Source organism: Elgaria multicarinata, chromosome 3 (assembly GCF_023053635.1).
Source record: "Elgaria multicarinata webbii isolate HBS135686 ecotype San Diego chromosome 3, rElgMul1.1.pri, whole genome shotgun sequence".
Taxonomy (NCBI): Eukaryota; Metazoa; Chordata; class Lepidosauria; order Squamata; family Anguidae; genus Elgaria; species Elgaria multicarinata.
The window spans coordinates 99,972,345-99,995,159 of NC_086173.1; the positions used below are offsets into that span (position 1 = coordinate 99,972,345).

General features: G+C 43.7%; 1 protein-coding gene across 1 annotated transcript in view; it reads right to left on the bottom strand.

Moving 5' to 3' along the window:
* The window catches only part of SLC38A3 (solute carrier family 38 member 3), an 82,678-nt gene extending 65,591 nt beyond the window's left edge, over positions 1-17,087 (bottom strand). The window contains exon 1 of the mRNA XM_063121080.1: positions 16,961-17,087. The gene's annotated coding sequence lies outside the window, so the exon portion shown is untranslated. The remainder of the gene's footprint in view (positions 1-16,960) is intronic.
* Positions 17,088-22,815: the final 5,728 nt, after the last annotated feature.

The window sequence follows — 22,815 nt, forward strand, 5'->3', positions numbered from 1 at the left end:
TCAGTTAAATAGAGGTCAAAAAGGGAACAAAGGTAAATTCTCCATTTACAGCCAGAAATCAAAGTCTGTAATCCCAGGATCAAGATGGCTCTTGAGCAGGATAAGGCATAGAGCAAACTCCTTCCCACTTTATAGGCACTTACCCAAAGGTGTCACAAAAATACAGTATCAGTAAAGCAGGGGTGAACTTTTTTCACTACAAGGGAAACCGGATGAATCTGCCCAGAGAGTGGGTGGATTAGAAATGTACTAAATTTTAAAAAATCAATTTTTGAGAAACTCTCAGAGGCTGCATTCCAGTGGTGAGTGGGGACAAAAGCAAAGGAGGCAGGACCAAACTACCCCCCCCAAAAAACCGGCACATTTTAGCTTAAAGCGCTTACTGCCAATAACTAATCGGGTTTCCCTCCTGTCACTTTGCCTTGTGCTATTGTCCCACAATAGGGACGACCAGTTTCCACTTTCTTCAGACGCTGAAGAAAGAGGAAGTAAACAAAGACCACGTGGCCCATTCAGCAGGCGTTTTTAACACACTGCTTTTCCTGCACACAGAAGGAAATGGCAAATTTTGCTGTAGGAGGAAAAAAAATAAGATTTTCTGTGGGTTGTTTTTTTAAAATGGGAAAACGAGCAGAAGGAGCGGGAGACATGCAGAAGGTGGATGGTGTCAGGGGAAATCCGTGAGTGCCCTGTAAGAAACATGTAATAAAATGCTCGTCTGATGATCCCCTTAGCTTCAGGAGAGGCATTTCGACCTTTGAGAATGGGGGAAAAACATGCCACAAGTCAAGAAATCATCAAATAATCAGAAGTTGAGGGGGGAAACGAGAACCATTTGGGGATATAGGGAAGGGGGTGTGGCCATCTGAGGAAGGCCAGATTGGGACTCCCATATAGGCTAAATTTGGCCTCTGTTCCTGTTCAACACCTTTGTGCTCAAGATTCAAACACAATATGCCCCTGAATGCAATTTTCTGGAGAGCCACAGCAAGGGAGGGGATATTGCTTTCATGCCTTGTTTATGAGCTTCCTATCTGGTTGGCCACATAGGAAACTATCTGGCCAACCAGATGGGCTAGATGGACTGTTGGTCTGATCCAGCAGGGCTCTCCTTATGTTCTTACATAGATTTTGCTATATATGTGAAAAATTTCATGGGGCACGGGGTTGGGGCATCATTGCCCTACATAGCTCTTTGCCCTTCCTGATATTAGAAGCTGAACAAAATATGGAAAATAAGCTCATGTATATGCAAAATAAGCCAATATAAAGTGCAGTATTAGCATAAGTTAGACAAGTTGCTGAATTCTGATTTTATTGTTTCAATGCACAGCATACACTACACTGTGAGGCAGATGTTAATGCTATTCCGTTTCTTCAGATGAGTAGTTGAAGCCAAGGGAGACGTTTCCTGGGAAGCCGCCTATTGAGTTCATGGTTGGCCAGGGATTTAAACCCAGGCCCAGCATTCTCTCCAGAGGACTAGACTGCTTCTTAGCCTGGTCCCCCATTCTGTTTACAAACTGTTTCAGAAACATTTTTTTGCTGGGAGGAAATAAAAAGTTTTTCTTGTGTCAGCCCCAACTCCGGGTATCTGGCATCACTACACAAAACAACGGGGAGCTATTTAGATAATCGGCCCTAGAAACCTCATACCCTCTCAAAAGGGTCATATTTACTCTGATACTTCAATGGAATTTGGAATCCATTAGAAAATATAGCTAGGATAGCACAAACGTTCCATCTGGAGGGAGAGACGATAATGCTTTTTTGCCCTCTTCCCCTGTGCTGGAAGCGCAGTTCCCTTAAGGATATGTACAAAAGGAGGTCATACATGAATTCCATGAATTTCTAACCTCCCAGCAGCTGGGAGAAGATTCTCTTCCCACTGACTTTTGATATTGAAATCTAACTTTATTTCTGGTTTTCCTGCTATTCTTTATTCATCTCTGGATGCTTCCAGGTGGACAGCTCCTAGGGCTACCAGTCAAAAGTCATTGTGCCATTAGTTTGCCTCCCTCATTAAAAGAGACACAGAGTGGTGTCAGAGAATGATTTCTTATTAATAAGAAATTGCTCTCTGACATCAGAGAATAATTTCTTAATTAGTAAGAAGTTAATTAAGAAATTATTCTCTTATAAGAGGGTTACAAATGGAAAGTGGCAATGCCCAGTCATGCTGCAAAATCCCATGTTTGAGGCAGGGCACCTGTACAATTAAAACCTCATCTGGAAGCACCTTCCATCTCTAGTACAGCATTGGTTAAGCAGAAATCGCCAGGTATTGAGGCTACCCAAAAGTTTCCCATTTCTTTTTCTAACCCATCTGTGTGTACCAATATCAATTGCATTATATTCCCCCAGTACTACCACAAAGTCTCCTATTATTCCTACTTCCTTCATGCCCACAATTCTGCTGGTCTAGGGCACTCGTCTAGATTTCTTTATAACTGGAAACCCCCTCCCTTGACCATTTAAAATACCCCCCAAAAAAACCCCACAACAACTTTGCATCAAGAATGGGGCATAATGTCTCAATGCTGCATGAGAAGAATATTTTGTCTAATTCCAACCCTCTTTTAAAGCCATCCAAATTGGTGGCCATCACTACATCCTGTGGTAGTGAATTCCATAATTTATCTATGCACTGTGAAGAAGTACTGTGTGAAGAAGTACTTCCACTTATCTAGGGAGGTCGTGGGCTCTCCCAAGCTAGAGACATTCAACCACCTGTCAGGGATGCTTTAAGGTGGATTCCTGCACTGAGCAGGGGGTTGAACTCAATGGCCTTATAGGCCCCTTCCAACTCTACCATTCTATGATTCTTTTATCTGTCCTGAATCTCCCACCAGTCAGCTTCATGGGTTGACCCCGGGTTCTAATATTATGGGAGAGGGAGAAAAATCGTACACACGATTTTGTACACAAGATTTTGTTCTGAGTCCAAGCCCAGTGGTGCTCCTTCTCCCATCTTTATTGCTTGCTAAGTGACCTGCTAACATCTCTCTAATGGGATCGAGATGCCATGTTTCTACGTGCAGAAGTCTTTGCTTCTAGTTGCTTGTCAAGCATAACTAAGAACAATAAGTGCCAAGAAGAAGAAGGCAGATAAATGAAGGATCTTGGCATGTTCTCAGGGAGTCTCAGTGAAAGTGAGGTGGGAGCCAGGGAGGAGAGATTGTTGAAAGAGCCTGCTCTCAAATAAGGAAATCATTAAGACAGAGTTTTCCTTCTTCCTTGATTTATTCAGTGACCTAATATTCAAACTTGTGGGCAGCCACTTGATCTCAAAGCAGAGGTCACTTGACCTGATGTGGCTATAATGCCTAGTCTCAGCATGGCGCCATGGAGAGGTATGAAAGAAGAAAGCGTGCATCTCTTCACATTTCCATTTTAGGGCAGAAGGAAACATTTTAGAAAGAAGGATGTTCCTAGGGTAAAAGCAGCTTCACAGGGACAATGCCAGGCAAATGTGGAGGAAGGAGAGAGAGAGAGAGAGAGAGAGAGAAAGAATGCTTAACCCTTTCCCCACCTGACACTTTTCAACTCCAAAACAGTCTTCCAAATCTTTTTACAAAAATACACCCTGAGTTCAAAATTGCTAATCGTGTGGACGCAGTAATTCTCTGGAATTTCAATTCTCAGGCTTAAAAACTAGTGGCCACTGGTGATGTGTCCAGAGCCATCTTTATTACTAAACTGCTCCTAACATGCCAGCCCATTGCATGAGATTGTTAAATCTTATTCCATTTATGGCACATAATAATATTAATTGTGGGTGACAAAAGTTGATTTTCAAAGTGATTGATGTATGGAGGATCTTTATAGAAGGTTAAACCGGATCACCTTTGGATCTTCTCCAGCTCTTTAATTTGGACTTATAGAAGTTGGCTTTAAAATAAATGCTCAAGGCTTCGGTGTAAGGAAAATTTAAGGTGCTTCCAGACGGACAGCTCCTAAAGCTACCATCCAAAAGACAATGTGCAGCTACTCCATTTTCCTCCTTAGCATATTTGATTTATAGAAAGGAAAAAGATAGAAGAAGCAGTGTTTTCTTAAAACTATAGATGATGAAACTGCCACAAGGAAGGTAAGAAACAGCCTGAAAAGACATAATCACATAGCAAATAAAATGATTCACATTTACACATGCAAACACACATTCCAAGAAAATATTGATAGTAGATGAGACTGGGAGACAATTTATGATCTTCAAACCATATAGAAATTTTGAGTTCCTGCATAGCAGGTCTAGTCTTCCTCACTAGAGATGAATGAGAAATTAGTTTGGTCCACATTTCAATGTGAACTAAGTAAATTCGCACTTCCCAAACACAAATGGGAACAGTTTGCCAGCAGTTTTGCAGTTCCCCCACAAAATAATAATAATAATTTATTTGTTTCCTGCCTCTCCCTCTGGATTAAGTCGGGGTACAACACAAATGCAAAATGCCATAAAATACATATAATACATTATTAAAAAGCAGCACATTATTAAAAGGCATCTTAAAATTCAACTGGGTAGGCCTGCCGGACGAGATCAATCTTTATGGCTTTCTTAAATTGTGGAAGACTCTTAAGTTGATGAATCTCTCCCGGCAGGCCATTCTACAATCTGGGAGCAGCAGAAGAAAAGATCCTCTGGGTAATGGTTGTCAGCCTTGTTTTTGTTGACTGGACTAAACCCTTCCCAGAGGACCTGAGTGTGTGGGGCGGATTGTATGGGAGAAGGCAATCCCGCAGGTAATCTGGACCCAAACCACGTAGGGTTGTAAAGGTAATAACCAACACTTTATACTTTGCCTGGAAACTAATTGGCAGCCAGTGTAGTGGTGACCAACCTGGCTGCCATATTTTGCACTAGTTGAAGTTTCTGGACTAGGCACAAAGGTAGCCCTATATAGAGCGCATTGCAGAAGTCGAGCCTCGAAGTTACCAGTGCGTGCACTGCCATCTTTAGGTCTTCCAACTGTAGGAAGGGACGCAGCTGGCATATCAGCCGAAGCTGTAAATGAAAAGTGTAAATGAAAATACAATTTTTTTTAAAAAAAAAAAAATCTCAATCCAATGCATAATTATGACAGAATGAACGTAGCACTAGAAAATTGAAAACCTGACCAAAATCAAGCTTGAAAGATTTGCCCATCTCTATTCTCACATCCTCCTTTAACCACCGCCTCCCCGACCCCTCCACACGCCACTGCTGATTTCTACACTTCAATTAAAAGGAGCCCTTAAATTCAATCTGAAGACATATATGAAACAGAGCCCACTATTCAAATTTGTCTGTGTTTGGTTGACAGAGAAAACAAAATGCACTTAAAATTAGCAATTAAGGTCTTGGCCTGCCCTGCTAACTCCCAGCTCCTCAACAGACTTTCTCTGTTGCTAATGACCCAGAGCTGTTGCGTGACTTCCACACTGAGACACCAGCCCAGCTGAAGGGCCTACATTTTGCTCAAGACCGTTGCCCCAGTTCCTTCCCCCGCTTACAGGAGCCAAGATGGCCACTCTGTCTGGAAACAAGAACTCTGTTCTCATGTCCCCAGCTGCCCTTTGCGAGGAAGCATAAGCCATTTACTAATGATGGTGCACAGAAATCTGGGCTTTATATGAGGAAGAACACAATCATTGCTCCCCATGTTATGAGGTCTTCAAAATGGATGTAGACTCTAAGCAGCTTTTTTCTCAATATCTTCAGAAAATGACTGTTAAGCCCAAACCGTACTACCATCCAAACTAACACTATAATAAGCTAATGCTAGAGTACGCAGCTTTAGTCAATGGTAGAACTGCCTGCCTGTGTGGAAGGTCTTGGTGTCCAAAGTTAAGTGTAAGAAGGAGAGGAACTGATCTCCATTACATGTAGGGGACATAACGTAGTAAGGTTTGCTTATCGCTGCTTCCAGAACAGCAGCGTTTAGGGCTACCCAGTCATTGCTCGTCCGCTGCAAGCTACATGTGGAATTGCAGTTTATGGCACACTTGAAGGAGTGTGGCACTGTCTTTGTGTGTACATCCTGCTTTGTTCCATCCACATTAGTGGGTGGTACAACATAGCCATGTGGGCAGGGAAGGGACAATCCATCTGTTCTTAAATAAAACATTTAAAATCCTTTTTAAAGTTTGCATTAGAAGCTAAAGTGTGTTTTTAGTTTCGGCACTACTGCATGATTACTTCAACAAAGCTGAAAAGCAGAAGGAAAATTGAAAACAAGAGGGAAAAGGGGCTCAGCGTAGACAATCATTCCTGGGTTTAATAAATACTAATTTATTAAGCCCAGGTATGATTGTCTAACTATAGTTTCCCATTTCTTCTGAACCCTAACTATAGTTCCCCATTTTATCCGACCTGGGAAACTATGGCCTTAGCTAGACCAGGCGAAATCCCGGGGTGAACTCCAGGATTGTCCCTGTGCGTCCACATGATGCACAGGGGATCCTGGGATCAGGGAGGGACGATCCCTCCCTTGCCCCGGGATCTCGCCCTCCCCTTTGGGCCCGCTTTTTTCACGGTCCCGGGCTGAGCCCAAGACCATGGAATGTGTGGCCTGTTGCCGTGGTTTGACCAGGCTCCACGCAATTCCTCACGCGGAGCTGAGAGCTGTGCCCATCGGGGGGGGGGGGGGGAGCGGGGAAATTAAGTTTTTTTTTTTAAAAAAAACTACCTTTAGCACACGAGCATACATGCACTCTGTCTTCTTTAAAAAAAAATTGGCGGGCACGACGCCTCTATTCCTGAGGTCATCGTACCTCACGTGTAAACGGAGGAGGGATCTCGCGTTAATCACAATGCGAGATCTTCCCTCCTCTGTCACGGACTATGAGGTAAGTCTAGCTAAGGCCTATGGTTACCAGCTTCAGACCAAGGGGTTGTTCACACATAGGCCTCATTCAGACAACACGCTAAACCATGCTGCTTAACCACAAAATGGTTAACGGAATGAATGCATTCCATTAACCATTTTGTGGTTAAGCAGCATGGTTTAGCGTGTTGTCTGAATGAGGCCATTGTTGAACATTAGCGGGCATGCTGCATGCAGCGCCCCTGCCTCTTATGCTTTAACACACAACCCACAATCAGCTCCTTCATAGATTGTGCAGTGTGACAAGCAAACCTAGACTGCTAAACAACTCAGCCTTTCACGGAACAACAACCACAGGTTAAGCACTGGGGTTTTTAACCTCTAAACAACTGGCAGCCTGGGTTTGCATGCAACCTATGAAGGAACCAATTGTGAGTTGTGCGGAAAAAAGCGGAATAGGTGGGTGTGCTGCAGACAACGTCACTCATCCCTGCTTCTTCATGTCATCCCATCACTTTTCCAACTACTGAATTGTCATTATATGCGAACCAGGTCCCAGCCAGGATACTAAACCATAGTTTGAAGCTTGTTTAATATTCTGAACAAGCCAGGATATAAAATCAGCTGCAAACCATGGTTTAATATCCTGGCTTGTTCTGATAAAGCAGGAAACTCTGGTTAATTCGAGATTTGCTGGTTTTATTATTATTATTTATTATTATTATTTATTTATATAGCACCATCAGTGTACATGGTGCTGTACAGAGTAAAACAGTAAATAGCAAGACCCTGCCGCATAGGCTTACAATCTAATAAAATCATAGTAAAACAATAAGGAGGGGAAGAGAATGCAAACAGGTACAGGGTAGGGTAAGCAAAGAAGCTGTGCGTACAGGCAGAAGGCTCATTTATATATCAGCTTTTTAAGCCAATCATAAAACCATTTCAGGTTTCTGTCCCCTTGTTATACTATAGCTTGGCACTGCAATGTGACAAATAAACAGAATCTAGGATTGCAGCAAAACATGTTCTGTTCACCCTTCTGTGTGTGAGTGTCTACTTTGAAAAGGAACTCGTCCCGTGTGTGTGGCTCCCAATTGCAATGGGGATAACTCAGCGGAGCAGAGCTGGCTTTCCTAATGTGCGCAAAAGAAAACAAAACATTCATATTTGCACTTTCAGGCATCATGATAGCCTAAAGAAGTATTTTTTAAAGTGTTTTGGAATTATTGTTCTCTCTGAAGATATACTTTGATTGGATTGCCTGCTGAGTTCTGAGAGAGAAACTGAGGTGAAAGAAATGAAGATGACAGGAAATAAATATCGGGGTAAGAATCGGTGGGTAGCAGCAGGGGGCACATGTTCATATAGCCACCCCATTTCTGCATAATCCGCAGAGAATGCATTGCTTCACTGTCTTGCCAGGCATAACACAGCTTTGAAAACAATGCCCCGAAGAAAACAAACCAACCCTGTGAGCTAAGAGGTTTACTTATTACGCCTCCGCCAAAGAAAATAGTCCAAACTGGAAATGGTTTGTTTGCTCCATAGCTCATGTGCCTCCAGCTGCAGTATTTTGGATGCTGCAGGCCACGGGATTCAGCTTCTGCGCCATGCAAAGTCAGCCCTCAACCTGAGGGACTTGCACGGCTGCCCGTGTGCAAGCATTCCACACAAGAACTGCTGTTAAACATGCTGTTCAAGTATGATGCAAGTGTCCTGCCTGTACTGACAGCAACTCAAAAGCAGGAACCAAAGACCACCAGTCATTGTAATGAGGGAACTCAGACGCAATTCTGAGGGACACAGTAGGAACAAATCATCTATAGATGTTATTTAACATCTATATGAAGCTCCTGGGAACTGTCATTAGGAGATCTGGAGCTAAATGCCATCAATATGCTGATGACACACAGCTCTATCTTCCTGTGACAACTGAATCAGGTGAAGCTGTTGGTGGATGGATGGCAGTACAATTGCCAAAGATGCTCACAAGTGTCTGTTGGTGTTACTACACTGGGCTTGTTCAGACAACATGCTAAGCCACTAGGGGTGTCTTCATGATGCCGGGTTGGCGCAGTGACCCTCAGAAACCCCGCAGTTTCCCTCCCCTGGATAGCATTGGGTAATCCCAATGCCATGGAGGGAGCGCAGGGTTTCTGGGTGGCCATCCAGGGACTGGAGCCATCCCCGCTCTTTTCCTGGTGGAAGGCGACCAATCGCAGGTTGCTTTCCACCAGGCACCACCTGGCCACGCCTCCATTACAGCTCCGGAGTGAGGCGAAGGGTTGTCTTGACATCAAGCTGCATGTCCTCACCTCACTTCCCGACTTTTTTTCTCTGCAGCTTCGGCAGAAATCTCCGACTTTTGTTCTCTGCAGCTTTGGTGAAAAGCCCCAGGGTGTGTGCGTGATTGCAGCGTTGCCGTATAATCTAGGCCACGTCATTGCACACCCACTCTGGGGCTTTCTGAGCATTTAGACAGCACCATGGTTACGCTGCTAACTCTTTTCCAGCAAATGGCTAGTGAGTGAGTTTAAACCATGGTTATGTAACCACCAGGGTTAGGAATGGTTCACACAACACACTAAGCCATAATGTTTAGCTCAAAATGTTTAACCACCATGGCTTAGCAGGGTCTGTGCCTCTTCTTTCTATAGCTGTTCTTGTGCTTTCTACTTTGACTACATTATGCTGACATTAGTTTTAGTGTAGTGGTGCCAGAATGGGAGGATCACAGGATCAGCCTGCCCTAAGAGTAATGTAGCATAGCAGGTACTGAAAAATGTTCCAAAAATACAAACTCGGTTCCTGAAATCTTTTGGCTGCTCTGAAAGAGAAATTATGTGCAATTACTTTCAATGCAAGAAGTTGACATCTAAAACCCTTGGCGGTCTCTGATCTGTGCACTTTAGAATAGCGGGAATAAAGGGACCCTTTCACAAATTAGTTAAAGCATCATATAGCACCATTAAAAAAAAAGAACCTCTTCATTTTTTATTTTTATGCATGTAACATTCAGAGAGCTTTTATGCATGTAACATTCAGTGTAGTGGTTAAAGTGTTGGACTGGGAGTCAGGAGAGTTGGGTTCTAGTCCCCACTCGGCTGTGGAAGCTCACTGGGTGGCTTTGGGCCAGTCACAGACTCTCAGCCCAACCTACCTCACAGGGTTGTTGTTGTGAGGATAAAATGGAGAGGAGGATTATGAACCCCACCTTGAGTTCCTTGGAGGAAAAAAGGCGGGATATAAATGTAATAAATAAATAAATAATATGTAATATATGTATTAAAAACCAAATACTTAGATGCCAACCACATTTTAGCCTTAGTAGGATACTCCCACAAGTTCTCTTTTTTTTATTACAATTTATTATCTATACTTCTCAAAAGAAGAAAGACATGTATGCGTGCTCTAGCACAGGAGAGGGGAGGTAAATGGACACCAAAAGGATTCATGAAATACTATGAAATATTTTCAACAGGGGAAGAGAAGGAAATACACTTGCTGGTGCTCGCCATTATAATTATAGCTATAGAGAGTCATCTGCATGAGTGCTTTAGCATTGGGGTTATACAGCAAAAGATGCAAACAGCCTCCCCTAAACTAAAATAGTAAGTAATGAAAGTTCACAAAACGAAACAATTTCACAAAAACATGGAAGAAATGCCCATGATCCACTTGCACAGTCACATTTCATACAGAAATTATTATTATTATTATTTATTTATATAGCACCATCGATGTACATGGTGCTGTACAGATTACACAGTAAATAGCAAGACCCTGCCGCATAGGCTTACAATCTAATAAAGTTGTAGTAAACAATAAGGAGGGAGAGAGAATGCAAACAGGCACAGGGAAGTGTAAACAGGCACCGGGAAGGGTGAAGCTAACAGTATAGAGTCAGAACAAACTCAAAGTTTAAAAGCTATAGGGAAAAGAAAAGTTTTTAGCTGTGTTTTAAAATCACACTGTCAAATGTTATTACCGAGTTTTATTTGTGATTGAAAGCTGCTTTGAGTGCCATTTTTCCTGGTAGAAAAGCAAGGTACAAATCAAGTAAATAAATAAATATTCTCCACAACACATACATATAGCCTTGGGAGACGTCATGTGGGCTGTATGCAACCAATGAGAAACAAATGTCCATTTATCGTGCCATAAACTAACAGTGCAGGAAGCCCTTGTGTCAAAGAGCTTCATTTTGCTTCTCGTGATTGGGGAAATGCATCATTTAAAGCAGGAAGGATGCTTAGGTCCTTGCCCTGCCTGTACCATTGCCTAGCTTGCGCCTGTCACGCCATCCCACAGTACCTGCCAGTGAAATGGGAATGTGGAACAATGCCTGCAGGGATGACGTGAGAATGAATGAATGAGCGCAAGGCTCTCAGAGATGATCAGATGACAAGAGCCACAGGAAGAGCCGTTTGAAATTACTAATAACCGTCCTATCCTCCAACACGAACCTTTGATTGTTTCCAACAGCAAACAACTGTGCCCTTGTCTGGATGCAAGGCAAACAAATTTCTAGTCTTCCTTCTAGCTTTGGCAAGATAAAGAGCACCTTGGTCCACATGGGAGAACCAATGGAATACTTCCCATTAGCAGCAGTCCTCAGACCATCCACTCGCCGTATGGGGAAGTGTCACAACTCGCTCCCTTGGGACTCCTTTCTACCTTTCACTTTAAAGGATTCCAACCATGAACATAGTCGGTATACGGCTGCCCACTCTGTGGATTATTATTCCTTTCAGTTCCCACCTCTGGGCACCACCTTTTTACTTTCCCACTTGTTCTGTGATTCACTGACCATTCTTGGTCCCACAGCAACCAGCTTGGCACTCTGTGTTCCTTTTTATTCACCTTTTCTTTACCGCTGCCACCATATAACTCAGTACCTTGCCTCAGATACTTAAAGAATCCAATCCAGTGTGAAAAGAAAAATAACTTTTATTTAACAAGAAGCAAGTTCACACATATTCTTAAGCTTGTGGTTTCCTTTGGTCCAGTACTTGGTTACTACAATAAATATATCATGTATCCTTGCCTACTCTACCCTCTAAAGTAAAATCTAACTCTGCCTTCTGCCTTTTATTCCCAAAACAATAAAATGCAGACCCTACACTGATCTAACCTCTTCACCAGACTCTCTCTCTCTCTCTCTCTCTCTCACACACACACACACACACACACTTCCAACAGAATTAACTACTTACCAGCTTTACCATACGAAGTACAAACAGCATTTACATCACAGATAAATTGCATAGAACAGTGAAATATCACAGGAAGCCCTTGGGAGAATTTATGCTTTCTTGGGATAAATCTCTTGCCTACTGAGACACTTTGGAAGAGGTAAAGCCACCTTTCTAGCCCAGAGACAGAGTGCAGGTCAATAGATGGAGCTTCTTTTTAAGAGAACTAGATCCTTTTTATGCTGAGAGTGCCAACACTGGCTTTGATCAGGCTTCTGTGACTTTAACAGCTGAATGAAAGACAGAAATCCAGCAGTTGTCCTTATTAGTCGTCCTTATTACAGCTTCTCTGTGTACTAGGAAAAGCTGTGCCTACTGAATTTCTGCTTATTATGCTTCTGTCAAAGGCTCAGGGATCCTGCCAGGAAAAATGGTGGCAACCTTCTTAATTCTCAGTTTGGAAACCAGGATAAAACCAGGATTAGGCTTGGTACTATTTATGTTTTGTGTTCCATTATACCCAAAGTTTCAGAATCACATCTTGATGCCTTCTGTTGGAGCACATGAAGCTGGCCTTCTCTCGCTTGCTTGCTCTGCATCCTATCCACTCAGACCTATAGAGAGGTACAACCATCCATATCATTGCAATAACTCTGTCTTTGCCACTAGTTTGCTCTACAATGTGGGCACCCTCAGGTTTGCTAGGACACCTCAGCCATATTTTAGCTGTTCCAGTCTCAGCACTAGGAAATAGCATAAGCAGTGGGCTCCTATACACCTGGCTCAGCAGAGGAGGTGTCCCAAGCCCCTTTAAAAATTATCTCTCTCTCTCTCTCTCTCTCTCTCTCACACACACACACACACACACACACACACACATATATATACATAGAACAAGCAGCTTATAGCATGGCTGTAGAACAGTTTGCTTGCTAAAAAACATAGTGGGGTTTTTAATCAAAGCCTTAGGCAACCATTTTAACCTTATATTCAAATTTCTAGAATATCATGACCTTCACTGCTGCTCTAAAAATCACACACACACACACACACACACAGAGTGAATTGGATTTTAAAAGAGTAAGTTTCTAGTCCTTGACAATCCAGAAGAAAAAGCTACTGATTTCAGCTGTGTGTGTAGCTTTTGGAGGCCAAACACTTGCACATGTAACTTTATAAGCAGTCCTCTGGCCACCCTTCACTATACTCTGCTTCCACAGATCTAGATGCACCTTTATTCTGGGTACATGGATGAAGAAATTAGCTCCCGGGGGAATGAGGACCCCCCACCCACCCCGCTCAGAGAATGCAATGTGCTTCCTGCAGTGACAAAAATGCATCAATAAGCCAAGCTCTATAAATACTCTCCTATGGGCATGTCCCACCGCTTACCACAGCGGGTCTCTCTACTCAGCCAGCCCTCTTGAATGACTCTCTTCCGCCTCCCCCTCCCCATTCCAAGGGGCAGAGAGCGAACGGCCTACAGCCATAGTAACAGCCACAGTCTCACAGTCCAGTGGTGAGACTGTGCTTCAAATGACAAGGAGCTGAAACCTAACACTTTTCGTACTCTAAAACAAGGCAACAAAAGGGGGTCTCTTGCGTTTCAACAGAAAAGCCCTGTGGGGTTGTAAAATGCCAAACTATCCCAGATCTCTATGGCTCCAGCTCAAGTCTATACCAGAAGTTCCCTGATACTTGATCTATGCTGCAACAGTTTCCAGAGCTAGGAAACATATGTCACTCCCTTGCCCAATTAAAAATTAAAGCTGGAAAAAGTGGAGGGTTTTTTTTTATGCATACAACACAGCAAATACCAGTCAAGCCCTTATCCTCGAGGGGGGGACCTACACCACTGCTTTTAAAGCGCTTTAAAGCACTTTGAAAACGTTTTGAAACCTGTATTTGCAGTGTGTCCTGGGCCCCAACAGTTGTCAAAACTGTTATAAAGCGCTTTAAAGTGCTTTAAAGCAGTAGTGTAGATCCCCCCCTGGATAACCAGCCACTCAGCAGACTGCACTTTCCAAGATTTTGCCATAAGCAGAGTGTTATGTTCAAATATGGATAAAGTAGTCTTAGCAATGAGATCAGCATGTCCAGCTGCATTTAGGACAATTCATGCAGTTTTATAGACTTTGCCAGGACTTTATGAGTAGGAAATGTATCTGTCATATGCTTGTTGGAATTGAAGTTTTCTCCACAAATGTAACCACAAAATAAACGCAACATTTATACGGTGCATTTCAAGCATTTAGAGGGTTCATAGACATTACCTCAATCATCCTCACATCAACCTTGTAAGGTAGGTCCATATCATTATTCCCACATTGTAGATTGGTCTGGGGCAGGGGCCAGGCATGAAAAAACAGTGGCTCTTCTAAGGCTACCTAGTGGGCATTGCCAAAGATAGACTGGAACCAGAAACATCTCAGCCCATACCCTCAGCCATTACATCAGGCAAAATATGGGGCTAGAAGGAACCTCTCAAGGTCACTTAATCCACCAATGAATGAAATTGAATATTAAAATTATCCTTGATTAATATTTATCTTCCAGTTTAAGGAAATTTTGCATCCTTCATTAAATAATCTTTTCTATTTCCAGGTTGCTCCCATTCCATTTTCACCCCTTCCAATTATTTAGGCTACAATTTCCTTTCTGGGCTTCAGGAAGTGCATTTTTACTTTGATCTGCAATAGAATTTGGATGATAACTATGGCAGACTATCTTACAGAATTTATCAGTGCTTGAATTAAAGAGAAAAGATATGAGGGCCTTAATCAAGTTAACAGGCCAGACTCCTTCCAGTTTTAGGTAAATCATTCCCCCCCCCAATTTTAGCCTCTTAAAATTAGCAGCTAAGAGGGCTATCACAAAAGCCAGTGTGGTGTAGTGGCTAGAGTGTTGGCAAGATACACTAACCCCTTTGGGAGATGGCTTGTTCAACAGACATTACTGAGAGCCAGTATGGTGTAGTGGCTAGAGCGTTGGACTGGGAGTCGGGAGATCCAGGTTCTAGTCCCCACTCGGCCATGGAAGCTCACCAGGTGACTTTGGGCCAGTCACAGACTCTCAGCCCAACCCACCTCACAGGGTTGTTGTAAGGATAGAAATGGAGAGGAAGAGGATTATGTATGCCACCTTGGGTCCCTTGGATGAAAAAAGGTGGGGTATAAATGCAATCAATCAAAAGGTTAGGGGGCAGCCCCCCCTGTAATTCAAGCACTGCCCCCCCCTGTAATTCAAGTACTGGAAATCACTTCCTCATGAACAAAGTCCTCACAATACTTTTATTCAGAGCCAAATCAGAACAGATACTGTTTGAAATGTGTGTCTAGCAGCTATGTCTTTTTATTTTTACTCTAGAGTAGGCTCAGAAGGGCCTGTCTGGATTTTAAAAGCCCCAGTACTCCCCATGCTATGGTCCCAATTTGAACTGGGACTCCTGCACCTACTTTATAGTATTTTTAAAAAGACATAATGTCTATTTTGGCCCTAAGTACCACCATGCTGAAAGTATCCTCAAACCCAGAGCAGCCCATTCTGCTCTCTGCGTCCAAAGGACAAGTTTAAACATTGTCCCTATGACATAGATTTGAAAAGTATTTGGGACCAGGAAATAATGTTTCAATTGGATAACTTTGAGGAAATTTCCCTCACTCTCTATATGCCACCACAACTGTAGATAATGTGTGGTGCATTAGTGCGAAAACAGTGCCTGTAATTGCACTAGTGCATAACTATGGGCCACTTACACATCGGAGGTACATAAGTATGGGCCAGTTGCCCATCAGAGGTACACATCCATCGCACACCCACATGACGATGTCAGTGCAGGGTTGCCTGAAGACACACTTGCACATCCCATGTCAAATCCACAAAGTACACTTGCCTGCGCAAGAGCGAGATAGAACAAGTTATTGGGGGGACTCCTCAGTCTTGGATCCTTTCCAATCTCACATGTTAACAAATCTCCCTGCTAGAGATTAAACAAGCCCGGTTCTTCCCACCTTCCTTTTCTATCTTTCTAAAGGGCCAGACGCTGAGGGGCTGCACGGTATTTACCTAAACTAGCATGAGTAGAAATATAATAGTATTACTATTGTTAACTACAGAAACTGCCATTGTGAAGTTCAGAGTTATAACAGCTCCCCTTTCTCAGATAAGAGAAACAAGGGAAGCCAGTCTTATGATCCTAAATCTGTCATTTTAACGAAATCAAAGCAAAGGGCTAAAGCAGCCCTGTCCACACTGGTCCCTTTCAGGTGTCTGAGAGCTGTCATCCAACACATTCGGAGGGCAACAGGTTGGGGAAGAGTGAGCTAAAGGAGTATTGAAAAGTTTTAGAAGAGAAAGTGAGAAACAAGAGTGAAATAAAATAAACTAGTATGAAATGGAGGAGCAGCAGGTCCCCTGGTAAGTCCAGCCTGTGCCCAACGGGAAGGTCTTCCACACATCCGTTCCCCACAGATCAACTCCTGACTAACCCCTGAACCGAAGGGAGAAAGAAGTGTGTGGATGCGAAGAAGGGCTCGCCTCCTCCAACGATATACCGCTTGTGCCCAGCCCGGTCCAGAGCGATGCCTCCGTTTTCGTTCTATCGCTCAACTCCTGCGAGTACGTCAAAGCCCCGGTAAACCCCAACCCACGCAGGTATTAGCCTTAGTAGTAAAACAAAGCGAGGATGGAGGAGGCACTATTTAGAGATCTCCGGCAAAGGTTTGGCAGGGGGCAATATAGGGTGAGGAAATGAGCAAAACCGCCGTCACTGGACCCGTTGAAGCGCTCCGCTCTTCCGAGCGTTTTGCGAAGCGGCACCATCGGACTCCGGGCGCCTTCTCTCCCCCCACCCCCGCTCCGCCGCGCGCGCTGAATAGCGGCTTTATAAATAGCTCTTGAAAGCGAAGCGCTCCTCCTCGGGGTCCCTTTCGAGGCGCAAACTCGGCAGCGACTTACATGCCTAGCCCGTGTCCGGCGGCGGCTCGCTCGCTCCTGCCTGCGCGGGGAGAAACTTGTCGGTCTCTCGGCAATGCCGCGGCGCCCTTTTCGCTCCGTCCGTGCGTCCGTCCCTCCGGCTCGCAGATTACCGTGTTCGCCAATAATCCCCAATGGAGGTGAAGATTAATGCCAGCCGGGCCCGCCCCCACGGCCGCCTCCAATCTCCGCGGCGGCTAGAGAAGCGTCACGCACGCGCCCCCCTCCCCGCCACCCCGGACGGGGCACGAGGCGAGAGTGGGAGGGGAGGCCCGAGCCAGCGCCGCGCAGCGCTTCACGGGGAGCCGGCCGCACGCGCGCAGGCCCGGGCGGCACCGAGGGGCGGGCGGCGGCAGCAGCAGCCTGTAACCGCGCGCCTCGTCGAGCAGGCAGCGCGGCTCTCGGGGCCGTGACAAACTCGCCGCGACCCTGAGCGCCTTTTGCTCCAGAGGGGACCCAGCCGTGGACTTCTGTACGCAGTTGCTCCGAAGTAAAGCGCCCCTTCACTGCCTCTTGCCCGACGACGACGACCCGTTGGGGCTGGGGCTGGCGGGGACGGACCGTAGCTCGGTCGGTAGAGCACGTGCTTAGCATGCCAAAGATTCCAAGTTTGATCCCCGGCATCTCCAGGTAGGGATGGAAACACTCCTGCCTGAAACCCTGGAGAGACCCTGCCAGTCAGTGTCGACACTGCTGGGCTAAATGAACCAATGGTCTGACTCTGTATCAGACAGCTTCCTGTGTTCCTAAGAGAAAGCGACTTCCTGTCAAGCGTTTCCAGAGAGTAGCCCTGTTAAGTCCATTGCCCGGAAACCAACGAAGAGTTTTGTGGCATCTTGAAGATGAACAGATTTTTGATGGCATAATAAATGTGTTTGTCTTTAAGGTGCCATAAGACTCTTAGGATATAATCCTATGCATTTTTAGACAGAAAAAAATCCTTTTTTTCTATCTAAACATGCAGAGGATGGGATCTTTAGTTGTTTTTCCTAGAAAGTGTTTTTGACCATTGCAGTTTGCAAAATCCCTGCCCAATATGAGATATTGCATTTGGAAGAGCTGCAAAAGGTACTCCATACCATATGTCTTTCGAGTAGGCAGTGGTGCTCCACAATGGTGGATCCATCCAGTCCTCCCCTTTCTGGGATGTACCAAAGCAAGCGAAAATGCCTGTTGAAAATAATGGGAGCTACAAATGCCCAAGAGAAAAGAAGCAGCAAGGAATAGATCTTGAGGGGAAATGGAATGAGTGATGGGGTTAAAGATGAAGCAAATTGGTTTAGAATTCTCCTTCCAAGCTCTTCCATGATTTTAATTGTTTATTTCCAGTCCCAGGGGCCATCAGCCCAATGCCAAACCTATTGCTCCAATCCTAGAAGTCATTGCTTCAGTGCCAGCCCAGTCATTCCAGTTTCTCATGGTCTGTCATTGCTATTTCCCATCCTTTCTCCCCATCAATGCATTTAAGGGCACGATTCTGTACATATTTAGACAGAAAAAAAGTCCTACAACTGGCCTGGGAATGCTGGGAGTTGTAGGACTTTTTTGTGTCTAAACATGCATAAGATTGTGCTCTAAAGCAGTTCATTTATTATTATTTTTTATTTAAGAGATTTCTAAGCCACCTTTCAAAGTATAAACATTTTTCCAAAGTGGCACGAAGGATGTAATAAAATATTACAACAAACATCAAAATCATCATGTAAAACAATAAAGCAGAAGGAGAAAGTGTTTCATTCCTATCCCTGTGACCCAATTCCTTCCCTCTTAAGAATCCGTTCCTTGATTCTATGGTAGCTCCTTGCCTAACAGAGTACTTCCAAAGCAGGGTGGAAGAGTGCAGCCTTACCATGGAAATAGGTGTCATCATGAAAGTGTGGGGTTTACTTCTGAGTAAATCTCCTTAGGCTCTGGGAATAAACTCTCCTCAGATGTGAGCTTGAAGTTGCTTACTAGTTCTCAGTTCCTTATACTGAGAAAAATTAGAAACAGTTCAATGAGTACACTTAGTAAGGAACTAAAAACTATATACCCTTGCAGCACCTGGACTCAAGCACTGGCCTACCCCATATCTTGTATTTCCATGACTGGGGATTGTCAACCTCAAGATTCATTATAATTCTTTCCAATAAAAACTTGTTGTACGATGTTCCTGTAGAGGCTGGTGGCTCCAGTTTCAGTGGAATGCTGGAACTGCTCTGGGTTTCAGTCAGAACCAGTCAGAACTCTAAAGGGGCTATGCAAGATGCTGAACCACTCCCCACAATAGTTTCAGGACATTGGATAACTCCTTTAGCGGTCTCACTGAAACCTGCGGCTTCACCGCCCCACTGACATCAGAGCCACCAGCCCCCACTTCGACATTCTTTAATGTGTGATGATCCCAGATTTCAATTGCAAATAAGGAACTAGGGGTCTGGACCCCATACTAAGCTTTGGGCAACCACAAATCATGCACTCATGCCTCCAAGACAGGCTTTTCTACAAGACATCCTGGAATCACATCCCAACACTTCATTTGGGTGCAAGACACTCAAGCATACTGCCCCCATGCCAATAATAGTAAGAAACCAGGTGTGTGCAGCACACAATAAGCTTTGGACCACCCAAAATCATATACCTTCACCTCCAGGTGAGTGTCCCCTATGACACACCATATCATTGTCTCCAGTCCAATTCCCTTTTTTGGCACAAGACACTGTTCAAGCGTGGTGTCCCATGCCACCATAAATCATACACCCAGAACTTGAGAAGTGTTTTTCAAATATTGTTTCTCCAGCCAATTATTTTGTGTTCATTTACATTAGAAAAGTTTTAAAAAATAGAATAATAAGTTATTGCAAACAAAGAAAAATAAAGGGGGGAAATCCTGTAATTGGAAAAATAATAATCCCAAAATATTGCATGTAAAATCCATCTTTCTTTAATCTCTCTGCAATTCAGTATGAATATGGTTATAATAAGTTAATTGTTACATTTCTGCAGCGGTCTCCTTTCCCAAATACGATTCTGGATTCAGCTGTGATGCAGTTCTTTTTCTAGCTCTGATACCTAAGTAACATCTAACAAATATTTCCCCAGTCATGGAAATATATGATATTACAATATCTAATATTGTATCAATGTTTTATAAAACACATAGTAACCAGTCCATGTCATATGTTTCTATTTGCTTCTTCCCATCTCTCACCTGGATAAATTCAGCTATTTCAGTTAATCTCCTGGGTTGTTTTTTTCCCAAGCTACTGTCAAATTGTTCATTTGTTGTTGTTCTTTGGGACAATCAGGAGGATTGCTACAAGTGGAGTAATGTGGGGCAGTAAATAAAAAAGAGTAGGGGAAGGTTATCATGTCTTCTTCAGTCCCTTAGCAACCCTACAAACTTTTACCCAGGTAGACTTGAAACCCTATTAGCGATTCAAGAGTAGTATCCAATATTACTTCTACTTAAAAGTATACTCATTGAATGGATGGGACTTCTGTTAATCATGACTAACAGAATCCCATTCATTTCAATGAGTCTATTCTAAGTAGGACCAACATTGGATAGCATCCCAAGTTTCATGTGAACTCCATTTCCAACTCCTACAGGCATTGCTCATCTGCAGTCATCTTTGAATTGCATAATTCTTGTTCTGCAGTGCTTCTTCTCAATTTAGGATATTGTTTCATAATCGTATGCAAACATATAGAGAAGGCTGTCAATAGTGCAAGAATTTATAAGCGTTATATTCCTCAGCTTTGGTTTTTCTGTTCTGTTCCGAGGAGGACAAGATGAAACTGTTTTTTCTTTCTGTGTGCAGGGCAACTTATACTTCTTAGACTGCTATTTAGGTGTTGACTGTGGCCAACTGGACCATTCTTCTTTCTATCAGAGTAAGAGGATCTGGTGTTTCTTCATTTAAAATTGTATTCTCAATCTTAATCTCCGTGGATTCCTTTCAGGATAACGATTGCAGTTGTATGCAATCCACACTGAATGGTGTCTTTCATAATTTTTGCAGATCGTGTACACTACAATAAAATTGTATTTATTGAAATTTAAGGGATAAATGCCAAGTTCTACACCTAGGAAAAAGAAACTAAATGCACAGTTACAAGATAGGGAATACTTGGCTCAGCAATACTACAAGCAAGAAGGATCTTAGAATTGTTGTAGATCACAAGCTGAATATGACCCAAAAGTGTGATGTGGCTGCAGAAAACGCAAATGCTATTTTGGGTTGCATTAATAGAAGTCTAGCTTCCAAATAACGTGAGGTATTGGTTCCTGTCTATTCGGCACTGGTTAGGCATCTTGAGTACTGTGTCCAGTTCTGAAAACCTGTCTGCATCACACTTCAAGAAGGATGCAGACAAGCTAGAGGGAATTCAGAGGGCAACGAGGATGATCAGGGATCTGGAAACAAAGCCCTATGAGGAAAGACTGAAAGAACTGGGTATGATTAGCCTGGAGAACAGAAGACTAAGGGGAGACTTATTTTTAAGCAGCCAAAGACAATCCAAGAGTGTTCACAAGTGTACTTTTATTCATCAGGGGTCGTTATTCCTGAGTGGGCACTACCATGTCTACCATGTATGGTAGCTAGCTGAGCTTGTATCTTTAGGTGCCTGCACTCTTTGGGGCATCTATCTCCCAATCCAAGAAGGGACTAAGTGTAACTGGAGGGGGAAGCCTGATGGCTGTCTCCCCCATGGGCCCAGGTTCCCCCTGATCTGCCTCAAAGTCCCTTGGCACAGGCAACTCCCCCATGGTGTTCAGCTTGGGGGACTCCAAGTCATCCTCCAAGAGCAAGCATGACACCATTCTACCACTCTTGACAGTGTCTTTTACCCAAATGAAAACACCGGGCTGGAAGCAATGCTGTGGCATCTCATAGAGGACACTCTCCTGGAGGTGTCAATGCATAACATGGGGTGGACCAAATTTTATTGTGGGATGCACAGATCCAGTTCCATACTTCCCCCCACATACATTAGGAATTATTGGTATGGTCGCACCGTGCTTGACTATGTCTTATGCTCAAAGCATTGGCCAAACGCAGTGCTGTGGCATGTCATAAAGACCACTCACCTGGAAGTGAGGGTGTAAGAATTGGGTTGGCCCAAAGCTTATTGTGTGGTGCAGATTCCCAGTTCCTTATTCATTTATGTGACATATTGGCAATATAACAAAAACATAATGGCTATTATGGGCATGGGGGCGGTACGCTTGATAGTACCTTGCACCAAAATGAAGCATTGAGACAGACACGATGTTGTGGCATGTCAGAGAAGCCACTCTCCTGAAGATGTGGGTGTACGATTAGGGATACACACCCCTAGTTCCCTGTCATCGGGGATCACCTCATGTTAAAGAGTGTTGCACAAAAGCAACAGTTTTAATTAGAGATCATTGTTGTGGATCTCAGTGGGAACAGTCAGGGATTTACAGTATATGATAAGTAGGGGCAGGCCAAAGTTTATTTGGGGATGCAGGGGCATATAAACTTCAGTTCCTTATTAAGTCTACTCATTTGAGTTCTCTTTCAAATTTTCATGGGAATAAGGAACTGTGAACTAGTAACCAACTAGTAACCACCCTCGTTCCTCAGTGTGGGAATTCCACATACTTTAAAGTATAATAATAATGATTATACAAATAAATCAAGTTTTCCCCCCAATCCTCAAAGGAGTTCATTTAATTAAACCCGACAATCTCACCCCTGAAAAGAAGAGTTTGGATTATATGCCACTGGCCTATTTGGGTTCATCTAATCTCGTCGGTCTAAATTTAGTGCAAGAAACTGGATACCCTGGCCCTAGAAGCACTGTCTTGGAAGACTACCTGGGAGCTG